We start from the raw sequence: 6,615 nt of genomic DNA, 5'->3' as shown, positions 1-6,615 counted from the left end.
GCTTTTTGTTATATTTCTTGTGATAAGAACAAAATTTAACTTTTTATCGGACTTGTGCATTCAATCTATTACACACGCAGCAATATTGTAAATTTTAAGACTTATAACTTCTTCAATGATTTTGAAGTTGTCTTAAATAATCCAGCAGAAGTTTTTTTCTTCTTTAACTTGTTCAAAAACTTTATTACATATAGTTTTAAGTAAAGTGGTAAAAATATTATCAAAATTCTTCTTGAAGTTTCTGGTACTATTGGTTATAAATCTAAACTTTACAGGATTTTGATGAAATTTTAGGAAGGCATAAAGATTTACAAATCTTTCTCTCTTCACTACGTAGTGAAGAGAGAAATTCACCATTTTTTTGTGAAAAGCAGAAATTTTGTTAGTAACACTTCTGTCTTTATTTTTGCAGATACTATAGGTAGAAGAATTTTTCAGTTCATTTTTAATTAGATCATTGTAGAACGTTTTTCATAAAATACTGAAATTATTGTTTGTTTATCAAATTTTGGTTATGGTAAATTGTTTCTTTTATCTGCGAAAACTTCAGAAGCAAATTTTTCCAGTTTTTAATTCCTTGAATTTTCTCAACTTTCTTTTTGCTTTGAGAAATAATCTCATTCTTCCATTCTTTGAATTAGATGTGAAGGTAAACTAAGTGGAAAACTAACTTTCCAGATAAAATTATCAATATCTGTAGAAATACTTTCTACGCAATGTAATTCATTAATGAATTTAATAGGTACAAAACTTCATTCCTTTTTCTATAAGCATCTAATCTCTTGATCTTGAATAATATCCAGATTTCCTATTATAATATGCTTGTACTATTCGTCAACAAATGGCAGAAATTTTTCTTCATTACAAAATCATTATGTTACAAAATCTTCTTCATTATGGTTAGAAATAAAACTACTTAGTTTATTGTTGTACTTGAAGTAAACCGAAATTTAGAATTTATTGCAGGAAATTTTGGTTCTGCATGTTTAAAAATCTTATGAAGTTGAAGATCATCATAACTTTTATGTAGAAAGTTAATGGCATAGATTTTTTAAAAAATTTTTTTGGATGAAGCACAGTTGAATTTGAATTTTATGAAATCAAATACTAAATCGTATGAGATTATTTCCTTTGAATTTATTTTTGACAAAATTTTGAATGATAATAAGATGTCTGTGAGGTAGGGAATGATAATAGTTAATAATATTTTCTTGAAATGTTGTTCTTCAAATAAATCTTAAAATTTTGTCTGTAGAATATTAGTATTAAGAGAATTTTAAAATTTTTTTCTATTTCCTCCGGTACCTCTTTGCATTTTTTTACTAAAAAGATTGAATTGTTCGTAAACGATAGCATAAAAGGCAGAGTTACTATTAATACAAGAGGGATAAAGAGTTCCTAATTGCAAAACATATAGAAATTCTTTAACAAGTCTATTTTTAAGGTTAGGTACTACATCTAAAATTTTGATAGTAATATTATTAAGACTTGAATTTTAAAACGTTTAAGTTCTTTGGTAGTGTACTCGTAAAAATTACTATTCTTGCTGTTTGAAATTTTTTTAATGTGGAATCTATGGTTGTTTATTGTAATGCTAAGATTATTCTTAGTTAGTTGTAGAATTATTAACAATTTAAAAGTTGTTTAAGTGCGGCTAAGCGTAATTTTTTTTCCATAGCAGCCATATTTGTTTACATTTGAAACTTAGCAGAAAAGGGAATTAACTATTTCTGCACCTTCAATGTCTTTTGCCGCGTGGGACAAAAAGGAAACTTTTAGTTTTCTGCACCCTAAAATCTACCTTCTTGCCTGCTGGCCGAATGGCTTGTTTTTGCGTAGAAACTGTAATTTGAATTGCAAAAACTGTTTTTTCAATTGTTTTAACTTTATCTGGTGTTTTATGTTTTCTATATTTTTCAATTTTTAATAAAGATATTTTGAGTTTTTATGTATTTTTGCTTTGCCGCGAAGTGAGAACTGAATTGATTAAATGAGGATTATATCTCTAGTTAAATTCATGGGAATACGTTTAAATGAAATGCAGAAAAAAATGCGTATATTTAATATTCTGCGCAAGGAAGTCGTGGGGTGTACACATCAGATTTTGTTTTCTACACGTTAAATTTTTGGTTCATCTGCAATCTATGCTGAATAAAATGTTTGTCCACGCCAATGATAATTATTAAAAAAAAATCTGAATTTCAACCTCAAATGTTGATTTACCATTGGTAAGGAGAGCTGTAAAACTGATAGTGAAAAGAAAAGATGATGACTAAAACATTCAGAAAAACAGAATGCACTGCTTATTAATTACAGAATTTTTTTCTTCGAATATTTTTTAGCAAACTGTATTTAAAACTATTCGCCATGTTTCTTCAACTGTTTGCTAATATGTTTTCCAGAAACTGGTATATGTATGCTCAAATATTTTCGATGCTCTTTAGATGTTTTTATATAATATAAGTATAGTATAGTGAATGTTTGTTTATGCTTTTTATATAGTATTTTATATAGTATAACAAACTGGGAATCGAAAAGAAGTTCCATGCAGAAATAATTCAAGAAGTCATAATTAATATCACATAAAAACTCAGTTAGATCTAATGGGTACCCTCAATATTACATCGAAAGAAATATTTCCGAGAATCTTAGATTCCAGTAAATCTAACCTGTTTGATCGAAAACCAACTCTGTGGCGAAGACATCCGCGAGACAGAGCATCCCAGCGAAGTTCGCCAGTGTTGAAAAATATTCCTCATACATTGTCGGAGCAAAGCTTAAGCGGTGATGTTTCGGCTTGGAACCCAGCCGTGTAAACCATGGAGGTAGGAAGTAAGATAGGAAGTTTATTCTTAACTCCAATGGTTTAAACCAAATACTGGAGAGAAACTCTCTTCTCCGATAAGTTTCATCTAGCGCCGCTCGTTGCTAGCTACAATAACCCCGTTAGTAGTAGAAAATTTCTCCGGGTTCTGCGACTAAATGATGCATTTCAGAGAGCTGGTTTAAAACCGGAATGGCCAGCAGGAGCCGAGTGGTCAAGTTGTTGAACACTGGTAAAAGTTCGGTCCGAGGTTCGAATCCCGCGAACGGGCTTTCACGTTATCACATAAAACAAATTAAATCCAGAAGCTTTTGCTGTATCAGGTGACATGCATAATTGTATCACTGCAAACTTTTTATACAAGACAAAAAAGAAACACGCCAAAGTAAAACATAAAATTAGGAAAGCAACAACCTTGTGTTTGCCGTAGATTTTAATCAAAATTCTATCGATTTCGAGGGCAAACAGGTACAGGTCCCTCTGTATCAGAAGCAAAGAAATCTGCAACAAAGGAAATGCTACGGTTGTATTTATAGCCATCAAGAAGCAAAGTGAATGAGAAGGTGTAGCCAACTCTAGGCAGAAATAGCAACGGAACTTGAAAAATTAATAGAACTTTAAAAGCGTTAGGAAGGACTGGAATAGAATTAAAATCATTAACTAAACAAGGTAAATATTTGTGAATGTGAAAAGCTTCAAGAAAATCCAATTCACTAAAGGAAGCCTCTTTTTAGGTAATTTTTGCAGACCTTTATTCAAAATCTTGGTTAAATTTGAAACCATGTACCATACGCTATAAATTTCCCAAGAATTAAAATCAGAAATGGAATCATTTACAATTAAACCATGGATTACCTTGTTGAAGCGGCCGCCAAGAATGAATCGCTAATAAACAGAAGTATATCGCCGAAATCTCGCCATGTGTTGGTTTGGTAAGACATTTTCGGTTTGCTCTTATTTGCAACAAAATTGTATTCGCTACTTCGCTACATGTTACATTTTTACACACCGTGTGTTCTTATATTTCATTTTTATTAAAGGTTTTGAACTCGCATTACTTTAAAAAAAAATATATTTCTTGCTTTTTGTATATATGCGGTTAACAATCTTTAATTTACCAAATAAAGATGTTGAAGCCATATAATTTTATCAAGAAGTCTTTTACCTTGCAAGCGAGTATGCGAAAATACCCACAACGTGAAAATATATATTAACAATCGAACTATTTTGAGGTTCAATGTTAAAAATTTAAAAGAAAGAAGGTCTTCCGTGCTGGAAATTGGTTCAATGGTTCAAGAATATCATTCGTCACTACTTGTATACTTATGCATTCTTGAGCGGAGAAGTTGCAATTGATTGGGATAATTACATTCGCAAAATGTAACATATGATGCAAAAATGCAATGGGAGAATAGCTGGTCCCAATAAAGTAGTTGAAATCAATGAAAGTTTGTTTGTCCGACATGAATTGATGAATTGTTGAAAGCAATGTCAGAAATATAGGCTTGTCTTAACGATTATTAAAAAACTTTCTTTGGAAACAACATGTTGCTGACTCATGACTAATGACTCTACAGTACAATAACACCAATAACAACATGTATTATTGCTATTATTGTACTGTAGAGTCATTACGATTTTTCGAAGCAGAAGAAATGAACAATGCGATCGCCGGTACTCGAGCCTAGACCTCTCGAATACGTGCCGAATGTGCTAACCGTTACGCCACGAAGGCATGCAGAAAAGAGGGAGAAAATACATTAAGCCGTTTATTTTTATCTTCGCGCTTCACAAGCTGGCGAGATATCTCGGTTGATTAAGGTCCGATCTTGGGAGGTGCTATAATAAGGAAGTACCAAATTTTTATGATTTTTATGAATACGATGCACATCGCTTGCTTAGCGATAGGTTAAATGCCGAAAAAGCTATTTTCTCTTTTTAAACATTCTTTAAACTGTAATTTAAACGCAATTTACTTTTACATTTATAACTATTTACATTTTTTACTGTAACTATCGAGTTGATTGAAACGTTTATCGTTTAAAATAATCCAGCCAGTATAATGCAGCGCAATCAGCTTACAATTTACTGCTGTATTATCGAGAACGAAGTTATGGTTGGCTCAAAGTCACGGTTAATTTGAGGCTGGTTAAAAAACACTGGGGAGAGGAATAATTCGTGATACTCTAAACAAACAAGAAAAATACTTTTAACAATTTTTTTCAAACAGGTTAATCAGAAGAATAAATTAATTTTGGTCAGCAACTTAACTAGAGGGACGAAGGGAGTGTGCTGCCACAATCAACCCATTTCGGAAGGGGCGGAATTTTCCATAAGGGACATAATCTTGTTTTTGAAAATTTCGTTACTTATGTTGAGTTTGATTATTTAAGTAGTTATTCATTTTTAGCTACTATACATTTCATTAAAAGAAATAAAAATATAAATCTAACAAAGCAAATATTTTTTTTTCTATCACGCTACATTTCAAATTTTGAAAAGTTCAGCTCTTAAAGATATAAGCTAGGGATCATTTAATTGCTAATACGAGGTGGCTGCATTTCAAAAGCCTGCCGTACAGTCAACACATATTGTGGAAACATATTACTTTTTTGCTGTAATGTCTGTTCATTAGTAGCTTTTCCAGTTTTCTGCATATTTATGAGCGTTGCGATGAGTTGTTATCGCAAGCGTTGAAAAAATATTTATTGCATTATTCCTGAAATAAATAATTTTGGTCTAGAGCTCCAGCTGTAATCGCCGTCACCCTTATGTAGCAAAGGAATATCTGAAGTGTCACTTTTGAGACGAAAAGCATTTAAATGTAGTTTTCAATTAGTTTCAATTAGGTATTTTCTCTCTTTTTATCCAGCATACCTTCGTGTTGTAACGTTAGCATCTTCGGCTCGTATCCGACAGGGCCAGGTTCGAGTCACATAGAGGCCGCTGCCCATTTTTTCACGTCTTCTGCTTCAAAATAACCTAATGCCTCTACAAGTTGAATCTGTAAAATGGACAAACAATTTTTCGTCACATAGGCATGAAATTTTTAAGCTTTTAACTAAGTCATTCTTGCAGTAATGTATTTTGCTCTTAAATCTGTAAGGTGTTTAAAAATTCCAAGTTTCTTGTATCACTTGTTGTTCTGCTTTTGCTAAGACATTTTCGGTTGTGTTCCCCTCTCCCGAATTGCCCTATAAGTGGGAGAGAATATATGGAATTAGTTTCCTTCCAGGTGTGTTTTCTAGCACAGAGGTCGGCAACCTGCGGCTCGCGAGCCACATGCTGCTTTTTGGATGTGAAGCTGTGGCTCTTTAGTTCCACATGGAAATATTATTTATTTTACCAAAAAAAAAAAAAAAAAAAAAAAAATATTTAAAAATCGTTTTGAATCGAATTTTTAAAAATCGTTCTGAATTTTGAAATTTTGTAAATTGTAATTTTTGACTCTTCCAACTCAAAAGGTTGCCGACCCTTGGGCTAGCACATCTGGAAGCTCCTGAGTTCGAATCCCGCGGAGGTCATGTCTGGCTTTAAGTCTTTTACTGAAGTAATTTAATTAGCTTTACAACCTTGAATATTAAATTTACGGAAAAACATCAAGAAGCATTTTAATTAAAAACCGAGAATTTAAAAGCTGAGCTGTGTTTCCGCGATTGCTGGTTGTGCACTTTCAAATGCTGAGTTTAAATTTAAACTTTTCTTTTGATTTTTGATTCAATAGAAGAAATCTTTGCTTGAAAAGTATTATAGACTTTTGGATTCTGAAGAAACGGATACATTCTCCTTCT

The sequence above is a fragment of the Stegodyphus dumicola genome, chromosome 1, assembly GCF_044657685.1.
Source record: "Stegodyphus dumicola isolate Sdum_Otavi_A_Nest chromosome 1, ASM4465768v1".
Lineage (NCBI taxonomy): Eukaryota > Metazoa > Arthropoda > Arachnida > Araneae > Eresidae > Stegodyphus > Stegodyphus dumicola.
The sequence above is the reverse complement of the archived record's forward strand: the minus strand, read 5'-3'. Positions refer to the sequence as shown.